We start from the raw sequence: 26,493 nt of genomic DNA, 5'->3' as shown, positions 1-26,493 counted from the left end.
CATTCAGAGGGACTGTTAAGGAACGACTCTAAAGCCAGGATACTGGACTGTGAGGCTTGAAGGATCTAGCTCATTGCTTTATAAACAGATGAATCACAATTATTGATGGATATTGACATGTTCAGTACATATTGTTTGAGCATCTGCAAAAAGCCTCACACTGGGTTAGGTGTTGGAGGACACATAGGTAAATAGTATGTTGTCCCTGACTTGAGAGGTTTCCAGCCTGATCAACAACAACAACATTTTGTGTTTAATGTTGTTTTGGTTTCCCAGGTCTTCCATACCAAAGTACTACAGAGTATCTCAAAACAGCAGAAATATATTCTCTTAGCGTTATGGACACTAGGAGTCCAAAATCAAGGTGTCAACAGAGCGTGTTTTCTCTGAAGCCTCTACGGGAAGATCCTTTCTTGCTTCTTCCAGCTTCTGGTAGCCCGAGGCCTTCCTTGGCTTGTGGCAGCATAGCTTCAATCCCTGCTTCCTTCTTCACAGGCCAGTCTTCTCTCGCTACCTGTATCTCTATGGCCAAGTTTCCCTCTTGCTATAAGATACCAGTCATATTGGATTTAGGGCCCACCATACTCCAGTACAAAGTCATCTTAACTACTTACATTTGCAAAGACCCTATTTCCATACTAGGTCACACCCTGGGGTTGGGGATGGACATGAATTTTCAGGAAACTCTATTCAACGCAGTATGAGCACTAAAGCTGTACTGTATTTTTTTCACAATGCTTAAGACCAGTGTGTGCCTCAGTTTCTCATGGGTAATATGGGCTAATAGTGCACTAAGTTACTGTGAAGGATAAAGGAGATAGTGGAGGGGCAATAATTCTGTAAATGTTCGAGTGCTACACAAAGGTAAGGCTTTCTGATTATTGTAACTGGAATCTTTCTCTGAAGTCTTCAGAGTCAGGAGTGCCAGAGGGCCTGGCTCACCCTGATGTCTTCCTGAGCCCAGTACCTGGCCTGCTGTGCGATGACGGGAACAGCAGAGGCTTTGATGTAAGACAGGCCTGGCTTTCAACCTTGGCTCTACCCTTTACTAGCTGTGTGACTTCCCCTCTCTGATTCTCCGTTTCCTTATCATTAAAGTAGTACGTCTCACATACTTTGGACATGTTGTCAGGAGGGCTCAGTCCCTGGAGACGGACATCACGCTTGGTACAGGGTCAGCGAAAAAGAGGAAGACCCTCAATGAGATGGATGGACACAGTGGCTACAACAATGGGTTCAAGCATAACAATGATTGTGAGGGCGGCGCAGGACAGGGCGGTGTTTCGTTCTGCTGTACTTAGGGTTGCTATGAGTCAGAACTGACTCGACGGCACCTGATAGCAACAACAACAAAGCAGGACAATATTGTCTCCTTAGTGATCTGTTACGTGGATCAAATGAAATAATGCATGTAAAATGCCTAGTCCAGTGCTTGACACATAGCAACTGTGGAAAAGAAAATGCAACTCACCAACGTCCCCGACTCCCCCACCCCCGACAGTGCCCTGTCATATGGCTCTGTCCCATCCACCCTTACACTCATCTGTCACACTGGGGCAACAAATAAAAAAAGATTTCTTGGCTTTGTAGTATACTTTCCTTGTAGCTTCTTTTAAAGCCAGACTTACTATCCACTGAGAATCTTGTAAAGTGGGTAAGTGGTCCCGAAGCTCTTCCATTCACTCAACAAATATTTATTGATTGCCTCCTGCGGGCTTCCCAGGGGCCCACAGAGAGTGGGAAAGGCCTCAGGAAAGAACAGGTCACTACAGTTTCTCTGGCCGGAGCCCCAGGCCCATGAGAACACACTGTGCACGAAAAGCCTGTCAGGGGACAATTGTTTCCAGGGCCAAATGGTCAGGAACAAAAGGGCATCTCAAGCCTCAGCCGGGGGCATTGGCTGCCTCCTGAGCAGCGGAAATACCTTGCCAGCACAGTACTGACACAAGCAGGAAGCCAGCTCGGACTACCAGACCACACTAAGGTTCTTTGTGTGCCAAGAACATGGGGCATTGAACGAAAGCCAGGCTATGCACCTGGGCAACAGAAGGTGACAATATTAACTGCACTGAGCACTGTCACCAGGGCCCCAGCATCTTCCCCACCATTTGCATTTGAAAGGTTTGGGGACGTGTGAGTTTGGCTTCCTGTGGGGAGGAAACAGGGTAATTACCTTGGGAGAGAGAAAAAAGGGGCAGCTTCCCCTGTGGTTAGTATAAAGGAAGGGCAACGCCAGCCATTTGCTTTGGATCTGGAAGTGGACACGTGTCAGGCAGTCATCCATCCCCGAAGGACCTCCTGCCACCACCACGCAGGCCTTGCCTACTCTCTGGGGCCAACCTGGGAGCTCTCCAAGCCATCAGCAAAGGCTATGTGATGACAGACACCCACCCGAGAACTCCGCTGGGCTGCGCAGCTGACTCCTTAGCCAGCAAGGACCTCATGGAGGCAGCTAGACAACCTACAAGTTCAGATACTTAACTCTGGAAATGATGACCTGGCACTTGGGCATCCTACAAAATAATGGGATTAGCATCGAAAGACATTCAGGGTAGCTGTCTTAGTTGTCTAATGCTGCTGTAACAGAAATACCACAAGTGGATGGCTTTAACAAAAAGAAATTTATTTTCTCAGAGTCTAGTAGGCTAGAAGTCAAATTCAGGCTTTCTCTCTCTGTTAGCTCTGAAGGAAGGTCCTTCTCATCAGTCTTCCCCTGGACTAGATGCGTCTCCATGCACCAGGTCTAAAGGACACACTCTGCTCCAGGCGCTGCTTTCTTGGTGGCATGAGGTCCCCCCGTCTCTCTGCTCATTTCTCTCTTTTATATCTCAAAAGAGATTGATTGGCTGAGGACACAATCCAATCTTATAGATTGAGTCCTGCCTCATTAACAACTGCCACCTATCCCACCTCATTAACATCACAGAGGTAGGATTTACAACACATAGGAAAATCACATCAGATGACAAAATGGTGGACAATCACACAATACTGGGAATCATGGCCTAGCCAAATTGATACACATATTTTTGGGGGACATAATTTAATCCATGACAGCAGCATTCAGAATTTCTTGGGCAGTTCAGGCTCATTATCTCTTATGTTATCAGTAATGGCTTTAATAACCCAAGAAGATGTCAACTCAAAGTGCGAATATGGCTAAAATTAATAACCCTCGATCATAGCTATCACCTTAGTATTAGTTCTGTTTAGTTAGACAAAGCCAAGTTAAAATTCTCTTAGACACATTGCAACCATTAAGTTATTGGGTTTTTCTGAGCACAATTCTAAATCAGCTCATTTCTGCAGAAATCCATCCTGGTCATTAAAGCAAGGAGAAGCGATAAAAATGACCTCAACCATGGGAGGTTGGGGTTGGAGGATAGAATTTCAGGGCAGGATCTGTTGGCATAGACAAAGTTCTAAGAAGTAATAAATGATTCTCTTCTGTTTTCCTTTGAGTATCAAACATTAGCTCAAATCACAGAAGGCAAAGAATGGAGTTGCAGATACCAAAAGCTATAGCTGGGTATCCAAACTGAGGAGGAGGTACCGACATCCATGTGCAGGATCATCTCCACTTCCTGGTAGGTTTATGTTATGTGGTGGGCATTTGGCATTATTTGGAAGCATAATCAGCTGGTGAGTGTGAATGACGTCATACAATCTGCTGTCGCATCACCCTTCTTGTAAAATCCTCTCAAAATCACCCTCCCCTCCCCCGACCAAATATTTCTCGGAGCCTTCTGGGAGTGTGTTTTGTGTCTGTGGATAGTTCTGGGCTCGTTCTCCCAGGGGGCTTCTGCTGGGCATGCACCTTGACTTCACTGGATAAAGGTTGTCCACCCAAGGCCTGTCTCCCTGTGTCCCCAAATCTTGCTTCCCACTACTGCACAAAATACTGCATTCCTCAGCCCTCACTGGGCCAGAGCCAAAATGCCTCCCTGCAGAAATGGGCAGGACATTGCAATTTCCAAAGGGGCTGGGCTGGACAGCTCTCTTACTATGGCCGTCATCTCTTTGCTCTGTCCCCCAGGTGTCTTAGCACCTAAAAGTTCCTGTTTAAGGATCCCTTTCTCCATCACCACTTCCATCCAAAGCAGTTTACCTAGGGACACCTCATGACCCCATGTGCCCATTCTTGATTTAAGCTCAGCCAGGACAACTCTGCTCCAAGAAATCTGGAAATTACACAAGGATCAGCAAAGCACAGGTTTAAGAGAAGTCTCACAGACGAGGTAGGACTTGAATGGAGTTTTGAAGCAAAGGAGACAAAAAGGTAAAAAAAAAAAGAGGATAGAAAAGTGTTACAAGAATTCAAGGATTCCTTGTATCTGTCTAGTCATTGTGAAGAAAAACGAAAGAATGATGAAGGGAACCAACAGTTCCTAGGAGCCAAGTTCTGGGCAGGTTCTTTTCACACATGTTTTTTCATTTAATCTTCAAAACAACCTTATTAGTTTCTATTATCCATGTGTTACAGATGAGAAGACCAAAGCTTTGACAGAAATAAAGAAACAGCCTCTGTTAATATCATGGGTTATACTTTGGGAAGTGCTACTCAAGAGTTCTTCTTGATATGTTGTTGTTGTTATGTGTCGTTGAGTTGGTTCTGGCTCATAGTGACCCTACAGGGCAGAGTAGAACTCTCTCATAGGGTTTCCAAGGAGCGACTGGTGGATTAGAACTGCCGACATTTTGGTTAGCAGCTGTAGCGCTTAACCACTGCGCCACCAGGGCACCTCTTCTTGACACAGAAGTGAAGATTCTGGAAAATTCACAAGGCAGCACTGAGCAAGCGTTCTCTGGAGTTAACAGGGATGGATGTGAACACAAGGAATGGAGGCAGTTGGCTTCCCAGCTTCTTGCCCTCCAGTCCCCTCAATCCACACAACCACAGAGCCTTTTTGGGCATCACCACATCTGCAAGGTGATCATTGGCACTCCACAGTCCAAAACCCTAAAGAGGGGCCAGGGATTGAAAACGTCTGACAACCTCTTTTTCTATGATCAGAGGATCCTTAGAAAATATAGTTAGAAATAGCTCTGTTTCTGAATATAACAATATTCATCCCTTCCCTGGAGCTGGTTCACACGAGAGGAAGCTCCATTCCTGGGTTTTGGTTGGGTTGGCATACCTAAATTCAAATTAGGGGGATTATTCAAAGCTATTTAAATTTTATAAACCAGCAGTAGGAATGGAACCCAGCAATGCATGAGATGGGCAAGCAGGTTTCTGGGTTCCTTAGTCATCCATGCAGGCAACAAGGTACCAAGAGCCTCCTATGTGCCAGCGCCATTGTAAGTGCTGGGCTATGGACAGGGGACAGGGGACAAAGAAAATAACTCAGGGCTCCCACCTTCAAGCGAATATCATTCTCTCTCCATATAGATAAGCTTTGTTCCCGCCTCAGTAAACCAAGCGGTGAAACAGTGCCATAATCGGGAGAGCTTCCCCCAAAGGAAACACTCAGCCTCAATGACGTGCACTGGTGACATCCTCAGTGCTTTTCAAATTCACGCACAGTTCCTCTTATACCCACATTTTAAAAGCAGGTATATCAATGGGTTAAAAAAAAAAAAAAAGCCAGCGGTGAAACAAGGAAATGCTCAGTTGGGCTTTGCAAATCCCAAACACAGTTTTCTCTGTATACAAATGAACCCGGAAGCGTGGACTGAAACAAAGATGACCCTGTAATACAATCTTCTTTGTGCAAACGAGAATGTGTGAGTGGGGCAGTGCACTCCTTGACTGAGACCCTTATTCAGGGGAATCGGGTCATGTCTTGGCCTTTGCCCACAGCTTTGTTGGAGGTCAGCCGTGTCTCAAGACCTGGTGAACAGAATGAGCTAGTAGAAAAGAACTTTACTAACGTAGAATCAAAATCTAAGTTGTTTTTTTTCCTACAGTCGAAAGTGAGAAGCACTAGATTAGGAGTCAGAAGGTTTAAATTTGAATCACAGCTCTGCATCTTACTGGTCACGAGTTCCTCTCTGAGCCTCACTTTTCTTATCTGTAAATGGGGGTAACAACACCAGCCCAGATGACCTCAAAGCAGTATCCTGAGGATCTGAAGATAGATATTTGAACCCAGGCTATAAGCTGCCTAGTACAGTCACACATGTAAGAGGTTCCCATCACTGTTGGTATCACACCTTCCAGAACAGTATATTTAGAAAATCCAAGTAGTGCTGTCACGATTCTGTCTTCTACCATCTCCCTCCTGCAAAAGTAAAAATGAACTAGCTGCTAAACTGAAGGCCAGCCCAGCAAAGAGATGGGTAAGGATTTGTAAGTTCTGTTAAGACTCTAACCATTCTGCTTCCATCTAGTGTCAACTGAAAAGTGTCATATAAATGTTAGTTATTATTAGACATGTTGTTACAAAATCTGTCTTCTTTTCTTGTACTAGAGGCAGAGGGACCTGCAGGAGGGGTGAGGCCAGGGAAAGGAGCCCAAGGCTAATTGCATGCCAGCACTGGCACATTGATGTCACAGGCAGCCCTTACAGGGGAGCTGCAGTGAAGCTTCAATTTCCTCTGCACACCTTGTCCTGGACTCACGAATCCCACTCCCAAGAGCAAAGCTGATTGCTGCTTGAAGGACTGGCCCATTCAGGCTTGTAGAGGGCTTTCAGCAACTACATGCTTCCTATTTCATGATTGATAACTCACCCTTAGATTCCAAAAAGAAGATAGGAGCTCCGTCTGTAAGATCCTTGTCCAAACACCAACCAATGGTTTTCCATTGTCCAAAGGAGAAAGCCCCAATTCCTTAGCCAGGCAGGTAAGGTCCCTCACAATTTGCTAACAGTCTAGGTTTTTAGACCTATATCCAATTCTCTCTATCCATCTCTCTCTGTCTCTCCTCTATCTATCTCTCTGTCTACCCATCCATCCACCCATCCATCCACCCATCCATCCACCCACCCACCCACCTACCTGTCTATTTATCTGTCTGTCTGTTTGTCTATCTATCCATATATACAAATAATCATATGGGAGTGAATTATTCCACATTCCAGAAGGGACACATTGATATAAATTGCATCTGACACAATATATTGATTTATGTTGTTGACTCTAATAGCCACACAAACTTACTCAGATTCTAAACACATTTGTTCAGATATTACACATACACTTTCAGTGTGGGTTGAAAAATCTCTTGGCAGCTTTAGCTTCACATACAGTCTTCATTTCTTGTTTATAAAAGTTGATTTTTTTATTACTGAAAAAATATGTATATATAATACAACATTTGCCACTTCAACACTTTTCACGTGTATAATTCATTGACACCAATTATATCACTCATGTTGTGCAATCATCACCAGTATCCGTTGCCAAGTTTTCCATTACCATCATCAGATAGTCAAGCTTTGTAAACAATGACTCTCCTTTCCTCCCCACCCTCCTGTCCCTGGTAACTACTAACAAAAACTTTGGTCTCTATACATTTGCCTGTTCTGGATATTTCACGTCAGTGGGATCATATGACGTTTCTCCTTTTGTTATTCAGAAAGTTTTCAGGGCTCATTCATGCTGTAGTATGTATCAGAACTTTGTTTCTCTTTATGGCTGAGTAATCTCTGTTGTATGTATATTCCACATTTTGTTAATCCATTCATCTGTTAATGTACATTTAAGTTGTTTCCACCTAGAAAAGTTTAATTTTGAGCTGCCTTTCTAAATTACTCAGATCTGCACCCATCTCCGGCTGCTTCATAATTCTCATATACTTGTTTGTTGTTCACAAACAATTTTGTTACATCTCTAGGTGGGTTGGTGTCATGGATTGAATTATGTCTCCCCAAAAATGTGTGTGTCGATTTGGCTGGGCCATGATTCCTGGTACTGTGTGATTTTCCTATATGTTGTAAATCCTGCCTCTATGATGTTAATGAGGGAGGATGGGCAGCAGTTGTGTTAGTGAGGCAGGACTCAGTCTACAAGATTGGATTGTGTCCTGAGGCAATCTCTTGAGATACAAAGGAGAGAAGTGAGCAGAGAGATAGGGGGACCTCATACCATCAAGAAAGCAGTGCTGGGAGCAGAGCGCGTCCTTTGGACCGGGGTCCCTGCGCAGAGAAGCTCCTAGTCCAGGAGAACACCGAAGAGAAGAAGGCTGACAGAGAGAAAAAGCCTTCCCCTGGAGCTGACGCCCTGAATTTGGACTTTTAGCCTACTTTGACTGTGAGGAAATAAACTTCTCTTTGTTAAAACTATCCACTTGTGGTATTTCTGTTGGAGCAGCACTAGATGACTAAGACAGTTGGCTATCCTCTTTCTGTCTTTGTTTTAGCTCCTGGTAAGTTAACACCCACATTCTAATGGTCACAGCGGTAGAGAATACCCCCAGGAGTTTATGTGAATTCTTCTGTCACAGTTACACTCAGCTTTTGGGTCCTCTCCAACCATTTTCATTAGTTCACATTCGTACAAGTTCAATCTCAAATACACACTCAAATGCCTACTGACCAAAATTTGTTGTAAATAATGCCTTTGATTGGTCACCTCCATAGTTCACACTCATCTAGAAGCTGAGATCTGAACATCACTGTCTTCTGCTCTAGCCAGACAGTTTCTTGAAGATGCCCCATCAAGCTTTGGGTCCCCTTGACTGTATCTTTGGTCCATTTGTGACTTCCACCTATAGTGCTGCATTTCATCGTCTTTGCTATCAGAATCCTGTTGTTGTTGTTGCTGGGTGCCGTCGAGTTGGTTCTAACTCATAGTGACCCTGTGTACAACAGAACAAAACACTGCCTGGTCCTGCACCATCCTCACAACTGTTGCTATGTTTGAGCCCACTGTTGCAGCCACTGTGTCAATCCATCTCACTGAGAGGGTCTTTCTCTTTTTCACCGACCCTCTGCTTTACCAAGCATGATGTCCTTCTCCAGGAACTGGTCCTTCCTGATAACATGTCCATGTCCAAAGTACCTGAGGTGAAGTCTCGCCATCCTCGCTTTTAAGGAGCATTCTGGCCATACTTCTTCCAAGGCAGATTTGTTCATTCTTTTGGCAGTCCATGATATCTTCAATATTCTTTGCAAGCACCATGATTCAAAGGCATCAATTCTTCTTTGGTCTTCCTTATTCATTGCCTAGCTTTCGCATGCATATGAGGCAATTGAAAATACCACGGTTTGGGTCAGGAGCACCTTGGCTCTTAAAGTGACATCTTTGCTTTTTAACACTTTAAAAGAGGTCTTTTGCAGCAGATCTGCCAATACAATACATCATTTGATTTCTTGACTGCTGCTTCCATGGATGTTGATTGTGGATCCAAGTAAAATGAAATTCTTCACAACTTCAATCTTTTCTCCGTTTATCATGATGTTGCTTATTGGTCCAGTTGTGAGATTTTTTTTGTTTTCTTTATGTTGAAATATAATCTATACTGAAGGCTGTAGTACTTGGTCTTCATTAGTAAGTGCTTTAAGTCCTCTTCGCTTTCAGTAAGCAAGGTTATGTCATCTGCATATCTCAGGTTGTTAATAAGTCTTCCTCCAATCCCGATGCTGCATTCTCCTTCATATAGTCTGGCTTCTTGTATTATTTGCTCAGCATACAGATTGAATAAGTATGGTGAAAGAATACAACCCTGACGCACAGCTTTTCTGATGGTAAACCACCCCGTATCCCTTTGTTCTGTTTGAATGACTGCCTCTCGTTCTATGCGCAGTTTCCGCATGAGCACGATCAAGTGTTCTGGAATTCCTGTTCTTTGCAATGTTATTCATAATTTGTTAGGATCCACACAGTAGAATGCCTTTGCATAGTCAATAAAACACAGAATCCTACCCCACTTCAAGACCCAGCATAAACCCCTCTTCCTCTGAGAAGCTGTCCCTGCCCACTCGCAGCCAGGTCTGGTGTAACATAAGCAACAACAGCACTTTTCTATCCTGCTCTGGTTTGGCACTTAGTATTCTACTACTACCTATCTGTTGTTATTCTTTCTCCAATAAGATAATAGTGCCTGGAAGGCAAGGACTGCCTATCTCTGCATGACACTTTGCCTCTAGTAAATGTCTCAATGCTCATTTCTGAAATGACACCAGAGACCAGCACAGCTGACCAGCTGAAATAAAGAAGAGCTACATCTTGTGAGCATGAACTCCCCAGTGCCGTCTTTGTGAGGAATGTTAGCTCTGGGGGTCCTAGAGAGCCTTGATCATAGAAGCCTTGACTATATGAGGCTCTTTGGAGACTATAAAACCACTCCCCTTTGTATAAATGAGGATATTAAAGCCAAGATTAACAGGGCCACATTCATATAGCTGTGAACAGCACAGCTGAAACTAGAATGAGATGAAAAAGCCACAGGAATCCAGAACAAATAGTACAACACTAATTTTCTTATTGAAGTGTTTGAAGATTCAAAGAAGAACTTATTCCTAAATATTGACTATCACTGTCATCAACATTCACTGAGCACCTTCCATAGTCAATGCTCTTCTGAGTCAAGGTTAGGTAGGAGAAAACTGGGCTAACAAATCCATCTCTCATTCAAACAGAGAAACGGAGTTATCACTCGCCAGGGGCTGTCCAGAGACCAGAGAGGCAGGTGAACCTGGAGAAGCGCGTGGTCAAGTGGAGAGAACTGGGCTGTCATTCAGGATCTGTCCCAAACTAGCTGCGCCATCTTGGCCTAGTCTTTCGACCTCTCTGAACTTCGGTTTTCTTACTTGCAACAAAATCGTGAATGACTTTCTTAGCTTGCATGTTCTGAGACTGTCTCTTTCACTATATTGGACAAAATGACCTCAAAGCTTTTATCCTCTGACAAAAATGAAATGTCTGATGGGGCCAACCTCATGTCTATGCCGAGTAAATGTTTACATTACTGTCACTCCATGCTATTGTTGTTGTGGGGTCCTATCAAGTTGATTTCAACTCATAGTGACCCCATGTGACAGAGTAGAACTGCTCCATAGGGTTTTCTAGGCTGTAATCTTTATGCAGGCAGATCGCCAGATGTTTCTCCTGTGGAGCCACTGGACGGTTTCAAATCACCAACCTTTCGGTTAGCAGCCGAGTGCTTAACCGTTGCACCACCAGGGCTACTGTCCCTCCATACTAGGACTAAGTAAATGACTCTTGAATGTGGGTAAGGAGCCACTCACTCATGTCTTCCTGGACGTTCCAAATCTTGTCCTAATTTCATCTACTTCTCAATTGCCTTGACTCCCCTCTCTCATTTATTATTATTTTTTGACCTCAAGTACAACAAGCTGCATTATTATTTTGCTCAGTCACACCACCTAATCGTCTGTGGACCCTCATTAGGCCCCTTCTCCTGTTTAATGTATATATTTATTGCCTTTTAGCCCTACCCTCCACTCCCACTCCTCATCCCTCAGAGGCAACTGCTCTAATGAGTTTAATGTTATTTTACTTGAATGTGTTCTTGTGAAATGTGGATTTTTTTTTTTTTTTTGCTTTGTACGTATGTATTTTTTAAACTTATGCAAGTGGTATTGAGTTGTACATCCTTCTTTTGCTGATGTCACTGAGAAGAGCACGCCCACCCCCAGACCCCTTGCTTTCCACCACAGAGGATGTCCGTAAGCAGGATCTCCTACCCCTACACTCTCCATAAGGAGAAAAAGCACTTGTTATTCACCCTTGCAACAAAAGGAAGGGGAACAATAGACAGCATAGTGATTAAGAACATAGGCTTTCGAGTCAAACAAACTATAATCTGAATCTGTTTTTCCATATTTATATGACTTCAGGCAAACTACTCAACCTCTCAAAATCTCAGTGTCTTCATCTGTAAAATAAGGATAAGAATAAATCATGAGACTATAGTGAGGATTAAACAGGACGGGCTTAAACAATGCTTGGCACTTGGGACCTGGCATAGAGTAAATTCTAAATAAATGACAACTGGATTTATTCATAAATACTCACTAGAGTGCTCACAGGTGCCAAGCCCCATGTGTCTCCTGCCGGAGATAGAGCTGAGGATGAAAGCCAAGAAGAAAGGAAATTGTCAAGCCCATCTGGGAACATGGAAAACGATACAATTAATGAAATGAGTTAACCGCATTAATTCATCAGTGGCAATTAGTTAATCAAAATACAACTGATTAATTAAAATCTTCATATCGTCAACCTTCAAGTCTCCAGGATAAAAGGTTCCATTGCAGATATTTCCAAGTGTCACAGCTGGTCATTTTCTATACTGGCTGGAGGAAGCAAAAAGGAAAGGGTAGCCTTCACATGTGCACCTGCCTTGTTTCGGAATGTTCAAATATATCTTTTAAGGCACATGCTCTGTCTACAGCTAGCTTTCCCCACCCCCGAGCGAGAGTCTCGCACGCATGTAAATTGCCATCTGTCTGGTGTCGACCTGGTCAGGGTTGTCTTGCCAGCATGATCTTTATTCTGACGTTGCTTACTCAAGGAAGTTAAGAGTTACAGATAGTTGGTCATGGCCTGCCAGCTCCTTAGAGACCATCTATCTTAGCCCTACCTTACACATGAGCAATCTGAAGCAATTAAGCTTCTGTCACTGTGTCACATGTTTTTTTTTTTTTTTGTGCAGTGCACTCCAGGAGACATGCCATAATCATACAAATAACCCTTGTGATTGATACTTGGCAAGTTCTGGTGTTGCCTCGTAGTTCACAGGCACCTGAGTGGAGGTAATGCCTAACCTTCCCTTAGGGCCAAAAAGCACCCCATAATGATCTCTGGAACCAGAATACACCAGCAAAGAATGTGACCTAAATTTAGCAAGTCACTTGTTCCTGAGCCCCATAGCCTGCCCCAGTTCCCCACTGATTTAACCTTTAAAGGGCTGTATGTCTAAAGCAGCCTGAGCCAGGTGAGTCAGAAAACTGACGCCCAAAGCCACAGTGATTGTAGCATGATTATGAAAACCCCATCCTGTTCCGGAAGCAAGCTGAGTACTTCCTCAAAGACATGTCTTTTGACTAGCTTAATGATTCATAAGAGATCAGAAATTCGTTATACTTCTATTTATACTTTTCAAACCGGCTTAACTGCCCTTATCATGTGTTGTTAGCACATGAAAAAGCTAGCCATTGAGTGTTAGCAGAATAATAAATGATGTTTATGTTTTTTCGTTGCTTCTCCATAGTATCTTCTTTCAAATGTATTGTCAGCATCCATAGACATTCAGATCAAGTTGAAATGATAAAAGTCAATACACACATGTCGTTAGCTGCCGTCAAATCGGCCCCAATTCATGGAAACCCTGCAGTGTACAACGTGATTGGATCCTTGTGATGATCCAAAAATCACTAACTAATTTTTCGGAAGTAGAATGCCAGGACTTTCTTCCTAGTCTGTCTTAGTCTAGAACCTCTGCTAAAACTTATTCAGCACCATAGCAACACGCAAGGCTCCACCAATAGACAGGTGGTAGCTGCACATTGGCCAGGAATGGAATCAGGTCTTCCACATGGAAGATGACTTTTCTACCACCGAACCACCAAAGCCTCCAATACACACGATCAATATTAAATAACCATCAATGACAGACATTAGATGGTTGATGGACTTGAGCCATAACTAGCATTGAAAGTATAAGAGAGAGTTTTGACTTTAGATTGTGCGTGGGAAGGCAACCAGAAAGAACAAATATATGGATCTTGTGATTCCAGAAGAATCTTGAAATAGACACATTTCAGAGTTTCATGTGTCTCATCACTCTGCCTATTCGAGATACACTCAGAATCAGGAGTTCCCAAAATCTGTTATATTTTTCTCCGATTAGTTTCTGGTTTTATAAAACCCGCCTATCAAACAAACTGCATTTTTTAAGATGTAATTAACCTATTTCCCATTTTAATCATCTAAGGCATATGCAACTGTAATCACAACTTCAGATCAGCATGATAATCAATGTTATCCAACTGAATTAATTCAACTCTAATCAAAAGCAAAAATACCATGACATCCTAGTTAATTCATGCAATCTTATTTTGGGAAATGTGCAATTTCTGTTGTACTTTTTGAAATAATGAAAATAATTTAAAAATCCCTGTTGCTTCCTACAAAGACCCCCAAATGGCTCAGGTATCCCAGGATGTGAACCACTGACTTAGGGTCTCATGAAGGGCCTAGTAGTAGCAATTATAATGCCTTAAGTGGAGAGGGAGACCTAAATTTTATTTCTATTTCTGTCCCCCAAAAGAAATAGATGTGACCAAGACATGAGCACAATGCTTATTTATCTCTTCAGCGTTTCAGTTTTTCTAGTTGAATAGTGGGCATAACTAATAGTCAATTGAAAGAAAGAAAAAAGGAGGAGGGAGGAAGGAGGAAGAGAGACAAAGGAAGGAGGGGAGGAATAGATGAATCAGGGCTAAACAACAGTTCTACCAGAGGAAAACAATCTGAGTGCTCTGAGTTCAGAGAAAGCATGATGATGTTGATTGTTCATTACTTCTTCTGAGTCACAAATAAACTCAACCTGTCTGAGGGTTTAAAGAATTCCAAAAATTCAACTAGACCAGATTAGCTCTATTTCAAGTGATTCGAATTCAATAATCTTCTGAAAAAGGGTACAAGACCAGAAGAAGAAATTGGTTTGAATTCTGCATCAGTGAACAAAAACAAACACTTTGATTCAAGCCCTAAAGTGATTCAAATTTTATCTTACCTGGAACTAAGTCAATCACAAAAGGACAAATATTGCATGAGACCACTGTTATAAAAACTCATGAAAAGGTTTAAACACAGAAAGAAACAATCTTTGATGGTTACAAGGGAGGGAGGGTGGGGAGGGAAAAATACTAACTAGACAATTTTTGGTGAAGGCTAAGACAGTACACAATACGGGGGAAGTCAGTACAACTGGACCAAGGCAAGGTCATGGAAGCTTCATAGACACACTCAAACTCCTTGAGGGACCGAATTACTGGGCTGAAGGCTAGGGACCAGGGTCTTGGGGGACAGCTAGCTCAACTGGCATAACATAGTTTATAAAGAAGTGTTCTAAATCCTACTTTGGTGAGTAGTGTTTGAGGTCTTAAAAACTTGTGAGTGGCCATCTAAGATACCCACTGGTTCCACCCTGTCTGCAGCAAGGAAGAATTAAGAAAACCAAAGACACAAGGGAAGATTAGTCCAAAGGACTAATGGACCACAACTACCACAGCCTCCACCAGACTGAGTCCGGCACAACTAGATGGTGGCTGACTACCACCACTGACTTCCCTGTCAGGGATCTCAATAGAGGGTCCCGGACAGAGCTGGAGAAAAATGTAAAACAAAATTCTAACTCACAAAAAAAAAAGACTAGACTTACTGGTCTGACAGAGACTGGAAAACTCCCATGAAAACATGGCCCCCAGACACCTTTTTAACTCAGTACTGAAGTCACTCTTGAGGTTCACCCTTCAGCCACAGATTAGACAGGCCCATAAAACAAACAATAATACACATAGCTCAACCATGTACATGAGACTAAATGGGCACACCAGCCCAGAGGCCAGGACGAGAAGGCAGGAGGGGACAGGAAAGCTGGACAAACGGAAATGGGGAAGCCAAGGTCTAGAAGGGGAGAGTGTTGACACATCACAGGGTTGGCAACCAACATCACAAAACAATGTGTGTATTAATTGTTTAATGAGAAAATAATTAGCTCTGTGAACCTTCATCTAAAGTACAATTAAAAAAAAATTTCACCTGGCAATAAAAACTTTTAAAATTATGTCCACATCTTCTTCTGCAGTCCATATCATAACCGTTTGGGTGTCTTTTCCTAGGAGACAAAGCCTGTAACTCACTTCATATCTAAAGGGACCTTTACAAAGTATACTCACATAGACAATAATTTCCTCTGACTTCAGACTTTTGTAAAAGCCCCTTTTTGAGTTGAATCCCAAACTACATTCGTATGCAAATAAGCCAAATATCTAAATCAGGTGCAGAAAACAGGAAATTCCAACACAGAAACAGAAACTGTATTTACTCAAAGAATTGCAACATCCTCAGCATTAACTCCTCTAGCCTCATGAAGAATCAGGCACTGAGGGAGTTGAGTACCCAACTGAGGAAAACAAGATTAGCCCAACGGGATGTGATACCCCAAGGACACTATTTCTGCCCTTTATTTCTGGAGCCAGTGGCTCTAGTCAGGCCAGCTGTCTACTCTAGAAAACTCTCCATCTTGCAGAAAAGTGCTCCTTGTTTCTGACATTCTTATTGGAATCAAGAGAACACCTTCAGATGGTGCCTGTGCTGTGCTGTCTTTGGTGGCTCTCCAGGTTGCAATGGATTGGTTATCCGAATCAGTTGAGATGATTAATGTAAATGACAATATGAGAAGTTAATTAGTACTACGTTGCAATTACTCCTTTCAGTTAATGCTCTAATGTCGAGCCCAGGCTCCCCTGCCTGCAAAGTTCTCCAGACTCTCTGCGAGCTGACCTTGTTCCAGCCAACCTGAGGTCTCAGGACTTTCTAGCGCATCCTCTGCCCAGCCAGGACCAGCTTTCTCCTACGTCTGCCAACACCTCAATCTCTTCTACTACTGTTCCTGCTCCACTGGAGCACCGTGTCTGCAATGCCCCCTCCACCACTCTACCCCTCTCCAAATCCCATTTTTTCCTTGAGAGCCCGGATGGATCTCATTTTCTCTACGAAGTTTTTTTTGACCATCCCCAAAAGACCTTAGAGTTTTCTATTGCACTTATAGCCAAAAAAAAAAAAAAAACCAAATCCATTGCCAATGAGTCGATTCTGACTCATAGTGACCCTATAGGACAGAGTAGAATTAACTGCCCCATAGGGTTTCCACAGAGCAGCCAGTGGATTCGAACTGCTGACCTTTTAATTAGCAGCCATAGTCAATATATTACCAAGGCTACAAACAACACGCTCAAGCATAACGGCAATTATGAGGATGGCACAGGACCGGGCAGTGCTTCCTTCAGTTGTACACAGAGTTGCTATGTGTCGGAACCGACTCGACGGCACCTAACAATAGTCAGACTTCCGCTACAACCCAACCAGCATATAAACTCCCTGGAGAAGAATTAGGGCTTATAGTTTGGTAGAATCCTCTCCACAAAGACACTAACTTCTCTAGGATAAATTTATTGAGACTTAAATTGATGGACTTGAGTATCATGAATTAAGGATGAAGCCAATTCCTAATTAAATTTATCTAACAGGCCAATTACACTTTCTCTGTGCTCTTGAGTTTATAGTAAGGTAAGGGTAAAAATTCACTCCCAGAGATTAATAAGATAACCTTCACAAAGCTTTCCAGTGCGTACATAGGGTCCTGGAGTGACTGGTTCTGTGAGATCGTTATCATACACAGCAGTACTGTTGGTATTACTTAACTGAATGCAGACGAGAGAAAACCAGAGATAACAGGGATGAGGTCATCTCTTCATCTCCATAGCAAAAGTTTTTGTTTTTGTTTTTTGTCTATTGTAATGCCTTCTTGACAGGAATTTAGTGTAGGGAGCTAAGAACATCTCCAAATTTCAGCACTAAATCTTATTCCAAAGCTCCATTTCAAAGTGATCCTAGGTAAACAAAAACAACAAAAATCTGTTTCCTATTATGCAGTATGGTTCCAAAGTATTTATATTTGTCATCCTGAAATATGTTTACTGACTTAAAATCCGGTGCTGCATCTGACTAGTAATACCAGTCCCATGTATAAACAGTAGCCCTTCCGGCAGCCTGGTTCCTGTGAAGCCAAACACACATCAGGAGGCTATTTGGTGATTATGCAGCCTCAGACAACTCTAACGACAGACAACACTTATGGCGTGCTTACTGTCTGTAAATTCGTAGATTCCATCCCCATATTCTGATTCAAGAGGACTAAGGTAGTGCCCAGAAACCTGCATTGTGATTTTGGCCGTTCTGAGCCACATTTTTTAAAACATCAATTTAAAGGAATGCCCTAACCACTGCCACTTTGAGACTAAATGGAAGAGCAATGGGGATTCTGTCTGACATAGAATGTTCCATGACACCATCTTCTATAAACTCCCACTTTGTTTATGTGCTATTTAAGAACTCTTAGAGGTAAATGTAGTAGGAGTGGCATTGTCATTTGCAGCACAGAACCTCTAAGAAAGCTGAGAAATTTGTGTCATCAGGGTAATTTAGAAGTGGAGTTAATGACTGGAAATAGTATTGTTTCAAAGGTTGTTTAAGAAGCAGTTAGAAAGAATCCACTTCTAGTATAGCAGAGTAAGCTTCTACTGGACCTACCCTCTCATAGATAACAACTATAAACCAGGGCTTTGAACAGGTTAGTTCCCTTTCAAATCCCAGCTGAGAATTTGCAGTTCTAACAAGTTCCCAGGCAATGCTAATGGTGCTGTTTAGGGACCAATTCTGAGAACCACTAGCAGAGCACTGGTTCTCAAAACTTATTATACATAACTCAAATTCACAAAAAAATGACCAGAATTACTGGTCTGAGAGAGACCAGAGGAATCTCCAAGACTACGGCCCCCTGACACCCTGCTAATTCAGAATTGAAGCCACTCCTGAAGTCCAGCTTTTAGCCAAAGATTAGACAGCCCTATAAAACAAACAATAACACACGTGAAGAACATGCTTCTTAGTTCAGTCAAGTCTCTGAGACCAAATGGGCAACACCTGCCCAAAAGCAAAGATGAGAAGGCAGGAAAGGACAGGAAAACTGGATGAATGGATGCAGGGAACCCAGGGTGGAAAGAGAAAGGGGGAGAATGCTGACAGATTGCGGGGATTGCAACCAATGTCACAAAGCAATTTGTATATAAATTTTTGAATGAGAAACTAATTTGAGCTGTAAACTTTCACCTGAAACAAAATGAAATTAAGATATATATGTGTGTGTATATATATGTGTGTGTCTATACATATATATGTATAGACACACACACACACACACACACATATATATAAAACAAAAAAAAGGAGTCACCTGGGGATCTTGTTAAAATGTAGATTGTGATTCAGTGTATCTGGGGTAGAAATGCAAATTCTTAGTAGAGGTTCAAACCGGAATGAACTGATTCAAAGCCCTGCTACAAACTCTGGACAAAAATTCTTAAAAGTACCTGAAGACAGTGTAGAATCAACAAAAGCTGGCAGATTCTAGAAGGGAGTTGACATTTGTAAGAAGAGAATGACACAGGATGACAGGATGAGTTTCTCTCTCTCTTTTGGCTCTTAGATTGAGGGAAGGTGGCCAGGTAGCATGGCTAAAACTCCAACAGAAACTCTGCAGTCTTTCTGGCCTGAAGAACCAAAGAACAGAGTTCAGAGCACCACAGCCACTGGAAAGTAAAGAAGTAATCTTGGAAAGGAGAGGGCCAGAGATGGGGAGCCCCTAATTATGTACATAAGCTCTGCCCAGTTATCTGGGTGACTCCCGAGTTACACATGCACAGGGCAAAACTGCAAGCAGCCCAGCTATAGATAAACGAACTAAAAGGAGATTTGAGCTTCCAACCAAGATAAAAGTTTTCATTTTGAATCCAACCACGTTAATTGCCTGCTAAAACAGATAAGCAGAAAAAAATCAACACACTTCCAAATAATCCAAAACATAACAATCACAATGATCAGAATACAACCCAAAACTTCAGCATATGAATAAACTGGAAAATGTGACTGTTTCTCAAGGGAAAAGACAATCAATAGAAACTGGTTTTGAGATGACTCAGATGTTTAAAGTAGTAGACAAGGATTTTTAAATCAGCTATTATAACTATGTTCAATGATGTAAAAGAAAATATACTCATAATGAACAAAAAGATAGAAATCTCAGCAGAGATGTAGAAACTAAAAAAGTGAAAAAATGGAAATTTTAGAACTTGGAAATACAATATTTGAAATATAATATTCACTTGATAAGCTTCAGAGTAGGATGGAGGTAACAAAGGAAAGTGTCAGTAAACAAGAAAATAGATAAAAGAAATTATCCAATCTAAAGAGCAGAAAAGGCAGTTAGAACTACACACGCCTTCCCTTACTCAACTCAGCTAGATTGATTACTGTCCCTCCCCCACCTCAGCAGAAGACTAAAAGTTTATCCTCTGCAGAGGGTAAAACAAAGGGTCTCTGGATTGGGGAATCTGGCATAGTTGAGGGTGGTGGCACAATATTGAAAAAAAAAAAAAAGATACAGTGGAAATTTACACCCTGAAAGTAGAGATACACACCCTTCCTCTCACCCCAGCTTTCTTTCTCAAAATACTAGCAGCTAAGCTTATACTCTGCAAATCGGTTATTAGGAGGTACTACTTTGAGGAATCTTATGAAACCAAGAGAGAAGACCCAAAGATACAGACAGCCAATATTCTATTCTCCACCAAGGCAGCCCAGCCACTTCCTATGGGAGAATATATCCCTGGATGATTGCATTCCAGGTGCAAAGTAGAGAAAGAGTCCTGGGACTCCTACAGGCTTCTCTACCACTGTCTGCTGTGCCAAATAACCCTACCAAATAGAGGAACTGAATGTCTGAGGAAAGAGAGTTCTTTCACCATATCCTACCTACATTGGCTTTTATAGTTTTGAATTTTGAAACATAAGCATATAATATTCATTCAAAAAATAAAATAATAATTTTTAAGTGTTTAGTAAAGGAGTTGAAAGAAATTTGAGGAAATATCTCACGAAGTGCAACAAAAGACAAAGAGAAGTAGAGGAATAAAGTAAATTTAGAGAATCAATTAAATAAGTCTGACACCAACTAAAAGTGGTTCTCAGAAAAGAGTAAAGACAATGGAAAAAATGACATTATCAAATAAGTAGAAAATACCCCAGAACTAAATATTACAAGTCTCCAAGTTGAAAGTAACAACAAGGTGCTTGGGACAGTGAACAAATATACCAAACATAAAAAGGAAGACATTAAACGGATTTAGAGAGAATAAAACTCTCATGTACAAAAGAAATGAAATCAGAAAGGCATCAGACTGCTTCACAGCAACACTGGAAGCTGGAAGACATTGAATCAATACTACAGGCGGTCCCGAGGTTATGAACGTCTGACTTACAGACAACTCGTACTTAAGAAAGGACTGCCATAAAGCCTATGACATTAAAAATTTGAGTTAAATGCATACAATGGTTCATAATCATGAACACATGCACTACTTTGTGACACTCTTGAAAACAATGTGCAGTTTGGAAGTGTTTCTAAAATGTTTTATATGCATAGAAAGGTAAAATACATACTACATACTAAGACAAACATTTGATTAATTGACCCTAAATAAGAACCACATGTACCTGTTCCGACTTACCTATAAATTCCACTTAAAGACAGACTGCAGAACAGATCTGTCATGGATTGAATTGTGTCCCCCCAAAATATGTGTCAACTTGGTTAGGCCATGATTCCCAGTATTGTGTGGTTGTTCTCCATTTTGTGATTGATATAATTTTCCTATGTGTTGTAAATCCTAATCTCTCCCTGTGGTTAATGAGACAAGATTAGATTATGTTACAGAGGATTAGCGTGGGATGTAACACCCTTGCTCAGGTCACATGCCTGATACAATGTAAAGGGAGTTTCCTTCAGGTGTGGCCTGCACCACATTTTATCCAACAAGAGATAAAAGGAAAGGGAAGCAAGCGGAGATTGGGGGACCTCATACCACCAAGAAAGCAGCACTGCAAGCAGAGTGCGTCCTTTGGACAGGGGGTTCCTGAGCAGAAAAGCTCCTACTCCAGGGGGAGATTGATGAGAAGGACCTTCCTCCAGAGCCAACAGAGAAAAGAAAGCCTTCCCATGAAGGCTGATGCCCTGAATTTTGACTTATAGCCTACTAGACTGTGAGAGAATAAATTTCTCTTTGTGGAAGCTAGCCACTTGTGGTATTTCTGTTACAGCAACACTAGTTGACTAAGATAAGACCTCATTCATAACCCAAGGACTGCCTGTACCTTCAAAATTCTGAGGGAAATTATTTCAACCTAGAATTCTATTACCAGCCAAATGATCAATCAAGTATGAGTGTACACTAAAGACATTTTCAAATATGCAAGGAACCAAGAATTTTACCTCCAATGCATCTTTTCTTAGTAAGATTCTGAAGGATATGCTCCAGAAAAAAAAATAAGGGAATAAGATAATATGAAGATGTAGGACACAGAAAAGGTATAAGAAAAATCCAAGATGAAGATGGGCAGCAGGCTAGAGTACAACCAAGTCTAGATTGGAGCAGGAGGATAAAGAGCTCAGGTAGGGATGTCTTTTTGGAGTATAATGAAATTGATCCAGTATTAAAGATATTTGAACATTTTAAAATAAAATAAACGGTGCTTGCCAGATATGATCAATCAGGTGAGAAAAAAATTAAAAGAATTTAAGGAAATGAAGAAACAAGGCAATTATTATCCCCAATAAAATCAAAAATTTCTAAAAGAAACAAAACGTAATTATAGTACACTACTTAACTCGGAGGTGAACAATATATAAGTAACCATATTAAAGTAAATATCAAATATGATTTAATCATAAATTTGACAAAGCTACACTGGTAGAATTAGAGAAATGGAATGGGAGAGTGCACAAAGGGTAAACTTGACTGCTATGATAAAAATCAATACTGTGTTAGTCATCTAGTGCTGCTATAACAGAAATACCACGAGTGGATGGCTTCAACAAACAGGCGTTTATTTCCTCACAATCTAGTAGGCTGAAAGTCCAAATTCAGGGCGTCACCTTCAGGGTAAGGCTTTCTCTCTGTCAGCTCTGGAGGAAGGTCCTTCCCATCAATCTTCCTCTGGACTGGCAGTTTCTCTGCAGGAACCCTGGGTCCAAAAGATGGGCTGTACTCCTGGCTCTTGTTTCTTGGTGGTAGGAGGTCCCCATGTCTCTCTGCTTGCTTCTTCCTTTTATATCTCAAAAGAGATTGGCTCAAGACACAGCCCAATCTTGTAGATTGAGTCCTGCCTCATTAACGTAACTGCCACCTCTAATCCCATCTCATCAACATGATAGAGACAGGATTTACAACACAAAGGAAAATCACATTGGAAGACAAAATGGACAATCACACAACACTGGGAATCATGGCCCAGCCAAGTCCACAGATATTTTGGGGGACAAATTCAATCCATGACAAACAGATAATATCTAAAACTGAGAAGTCAAGAAATAGCAATATACGCCTATTATTTAGAATCAAGGAGGAAAATATCCATAGAATCAGCTAGAAGAATAGATTGGAAATGACTGCCTTTGGGTAGCAAGATGATGGATTAGTTGTGGGGACAGGGACTATTGTTTCTCCTTATTAGCCTTTAAATTCAATTTGATTTTTACTTGGATTATGTATAACTTTGATAAATATAAAAGATAATTTAAAATAAATACACACAGTAAATTAAAGGCTAAATTTCCACTCATCAGGAATATTGGAGAGATGATTAGGGAGGGGTAATGATTATGATAGCTAAGACTCAAGTCACGCTGCCTATCTCCCAGCACTTTTCAAAGCATGTAGTCCTCTAACATACTTATGAGGTGGGTACTATCACTGTTCCCATTTTGCAGTCAAAGAAACTGAGGCAAAATGAGGTTAAATACCTTGCCCAAAGTTCATAATCTTGAACCTGGCATAGTTGAGGGTGGTCAAGTTAGGATTTAGACTCACGCAGAAGGTTCCAGAATCTGGGCAATTTACCACTAATTGCCTCTTTAGGTAAGATAATGTAACAGACCACTAAAGTTTCTCCCAAAGTTCCCCCTCCCGTTATATTTTATGGTCTATCTCGATTCTTTGATTCTAGTTTACACAAAACGTATTCAAATAAATTTCAATTTACAAAAATATTCAAAAATAATACTTCATTTTCAAGACTTTTATAAAGTAAACCTTTTTGGTGATTATAAAAATAATACATATCCATGTGTAAAACTTATTTAAAAATCAGAGAAATATAAAGAATAGATTACGCTTCTCCCCAAAGGTTCAGGTTTAACAGATTTCTAGGGTAGGGCAGAAAGAATTGAAGACTACAAAAAAAAAAAAAAAGACTTGAGCTTGTAGAACTTATGTTGAATTGAAACTGTTTAAGTTTGAAGTTACTTAAATCTTGAAGCATCATCATCAGAGTAAGTTCACAATTTCATACCAAAATCCTTCCCACATCTAGAACTACCATTTTCCTAAGTAGGGACAGCAGACCAATCATTCTAATGATTTCGCAGGGAGAGTAAGTACTACTACCATCACTGTCCTAACTATTAAGATCCCTGAGGTACTCTGTCGAGTAATCCCAGGTATCTCAAAGGATGAGTTTGAAAAGAGATGCACACTCAAGGACATTGGTGCTGAACTGGTGTGTCAGAAACTATGTCTTAGCTTCCTAGTGCTGCTGTAACAAAAATACCACAAGCGGATGCCCTTAAAGAACAGAAATTTATTTTTTCACAGTTTTGTTGTTGTTGTGCTTAGGTGCCATCGAGCCTGTTCCAACTCATAGTGACCCCACGTACAACAGAATGAAACACCGCCTGCACCATCCTCACAATCATTATGCTTGAGCCCATTGCTGCAGCCACTGTGTCAATCTATGTCATTGAGGGTCTTCCTCTTTTTCACTGACCCTCTGTTTTACCAAGCATGATATCCTTCTCCAGAGACTGGTACCTCTTGATAACATGTCCAAAGTATGTGAGATGAAGTCTTGCCATCCTTACTTCTAAAGAGCATCCTGGCTGTACTTCTTCCAAGACAGGTCTGTTCCTTCTTCTTGCAGTCCGTGGCATAGTCAATATTCTTCCCCAACATCGTAATTCAAAGGCATCAGTTCTACTTCAGTCTTCCTTATTCCTTGTCCAGTTTTTGCATGCATCCGAGGCGATTGAAAACACCATGGCTTGGGTCAGGCACACCTTAGTCCTTAAAGTGACATCTTTGCTTTTGAACACTTTAAAGAGGTCTTTTGCAGCAGATTTGCCCAACGCAACACGTCATCTGATTTCTTGACTGCTACTTCCATGGGCATTGATTGTGGATGTAAGTAAAATGAAATTCTTTGCAACTTCAATATTTTCTCCATTTATCATGATGTTGCTTATTGGTTCAATAATTTTAGGAAGCTAGAAGTTCGAATTCAGATCACCTGCTACAGGGGAAGCCTCTCTCTGTTGTCTCTGGGGAAGGTCCTTGTCTCAGCTTCTACAGTCCAGCATTTTGGTTCCTTGGAGATCCTCACACGTGCTTCTGTCTTCAGCAGTTTGTTCTCTTTTGTCCCTGTGCCTCATCTGCTCTTTTTATATATCAAAAGTGATTAAGTTTAAGACACATCCTACATTGATGTAGCCTCATTAACAGAACAAAGAAAACCCTATTCCCAGATGGGATTACATCCACAGGTATACCTGTTGCCGTCGAGTTAATTCCAACTCATAGCCACCCTAGAGGACAGAGTAGAACTGCCCCATAGGGTTTCCAAGGAACAGCTGGTGGATTCCACAGGTATAGGGGTTAGGAATCCAACATATATTTTGGGGGGACACAATTCAATCCATAACACTGTGACATTTTTCAGATTTCACATATATATACCAATGTCTCATAGATCATCTGCCAACATGCTTTCTTAGTGCAGAGCCCTGGAATCTGAGAAGTCTCAGGAATTACTGTGGCTGGGTTCCCTCATCATATTGCATATAACAAGTAGCTTTAGGAAAAAATACGTTAGTGCTCACTTATTCAGCACTGTGCTCACACACAAATCCATTTACTGTTTACAAAAAGTATGTAGGATAGTATTTTTATACTTATTTTAGAGATGAAAAACTGAGGCTCAGAGAGGTTAAGTAACTTTCTCGGGTCACACAGTACGATCCCAATAGGTGGGATTCAAATCCAGTTGTATCAACAGATTTCTCCATTATGCAAACTGTTCTTAGTTTCTCTTGTCTGCAAGAATAAAGCTATAATATACGTAGATGATTCAGACCCATGGAATATTTTTCAAAGGTCAGACATCCCTTTTTCACAAGGGCCTTGATCAAGAATCATTACTTCAAAGGGTGGTTTGAGATACAGTAAGAAGCAGAGAAATGTCTTGTCTTTCAATAAAATCACATATGCTAAAGGTCAGTCTAACATTATAAGCATTGTTTTGGGGTTTTAGGGAGGAGGGGGGTTTGGGAGAAGGTAAATCATTTAAATTACCTCTTAAGTGTCCCTTAGTTTCTACATAATTCCTTAGTAACCTGATGGCACTTCCAGCCTTGAAGTGTTTTTGCATATATTTGATGTTCTGCAACTTCCCCCTTCCACTGCAAGCAAAATTAGTTATCTTCCAGAGAGCTCTGGGAACATTTCACAGGTCTCTGCATCTTTGGGGGAAAATGGTTTCTTACATAAAATATTGTTGCAAGCATTTAAAGCTGGCTTTGTTAATCTTCCATTTCTTAAAAAATTGGGACATGACAGTAACATTACAAGAGAGCAGCTGTCTATAATTTGCACGGCTAAATTTGGTTTCCAGATTGTCAAATACGCGAGT

At 41.4% G+C, this 26,493-nt stretch overlaps 1 long non-coding RNA gene across 1 annotated transcript in view; it reads right to left on the bottom strand.

The window, feature by feature from the left end:
* The window catches only part of LOC111821831 (uncharacterized), a 30,008-nt gene extending 17,985 nt beyond the window's left edge, over nt 1-12,023 (bottom strand). Inside the window, exon 1 of the long non-coding RNA XR_002825165.1 lies at nt 11,926-12,023. This is a non-coding gene — a long non-coding RNA (uncharacterized LOC111821831). The remainder of the gene's footprint in view (nt 1-11,925) is intronic.
* Between the last annotated feature and the right edge of the window lie 14,470 nt (nt 12,024-26,493).

This window comes from Trichechus manatus, unplaced genomic scaffold (genome assembly GCF_000243295.1).
Source record: "Trichechus manatus latirostris isolate Lorelei unplaced genomic scaffold, TriManLat1.0 scaffold00109, whole genome shotgun sequence".
NCBI lineage: Eukaryota > Metazoa > Chordata > Mammalia > Sirenia > Trichechidae > Trichechus > Trichechus manatus.
The sequence above is the reverse complement of the archived record's forward strand: the minus strand, read 5'-3'. Positions and strand labels throughout refer to the sequence as shown.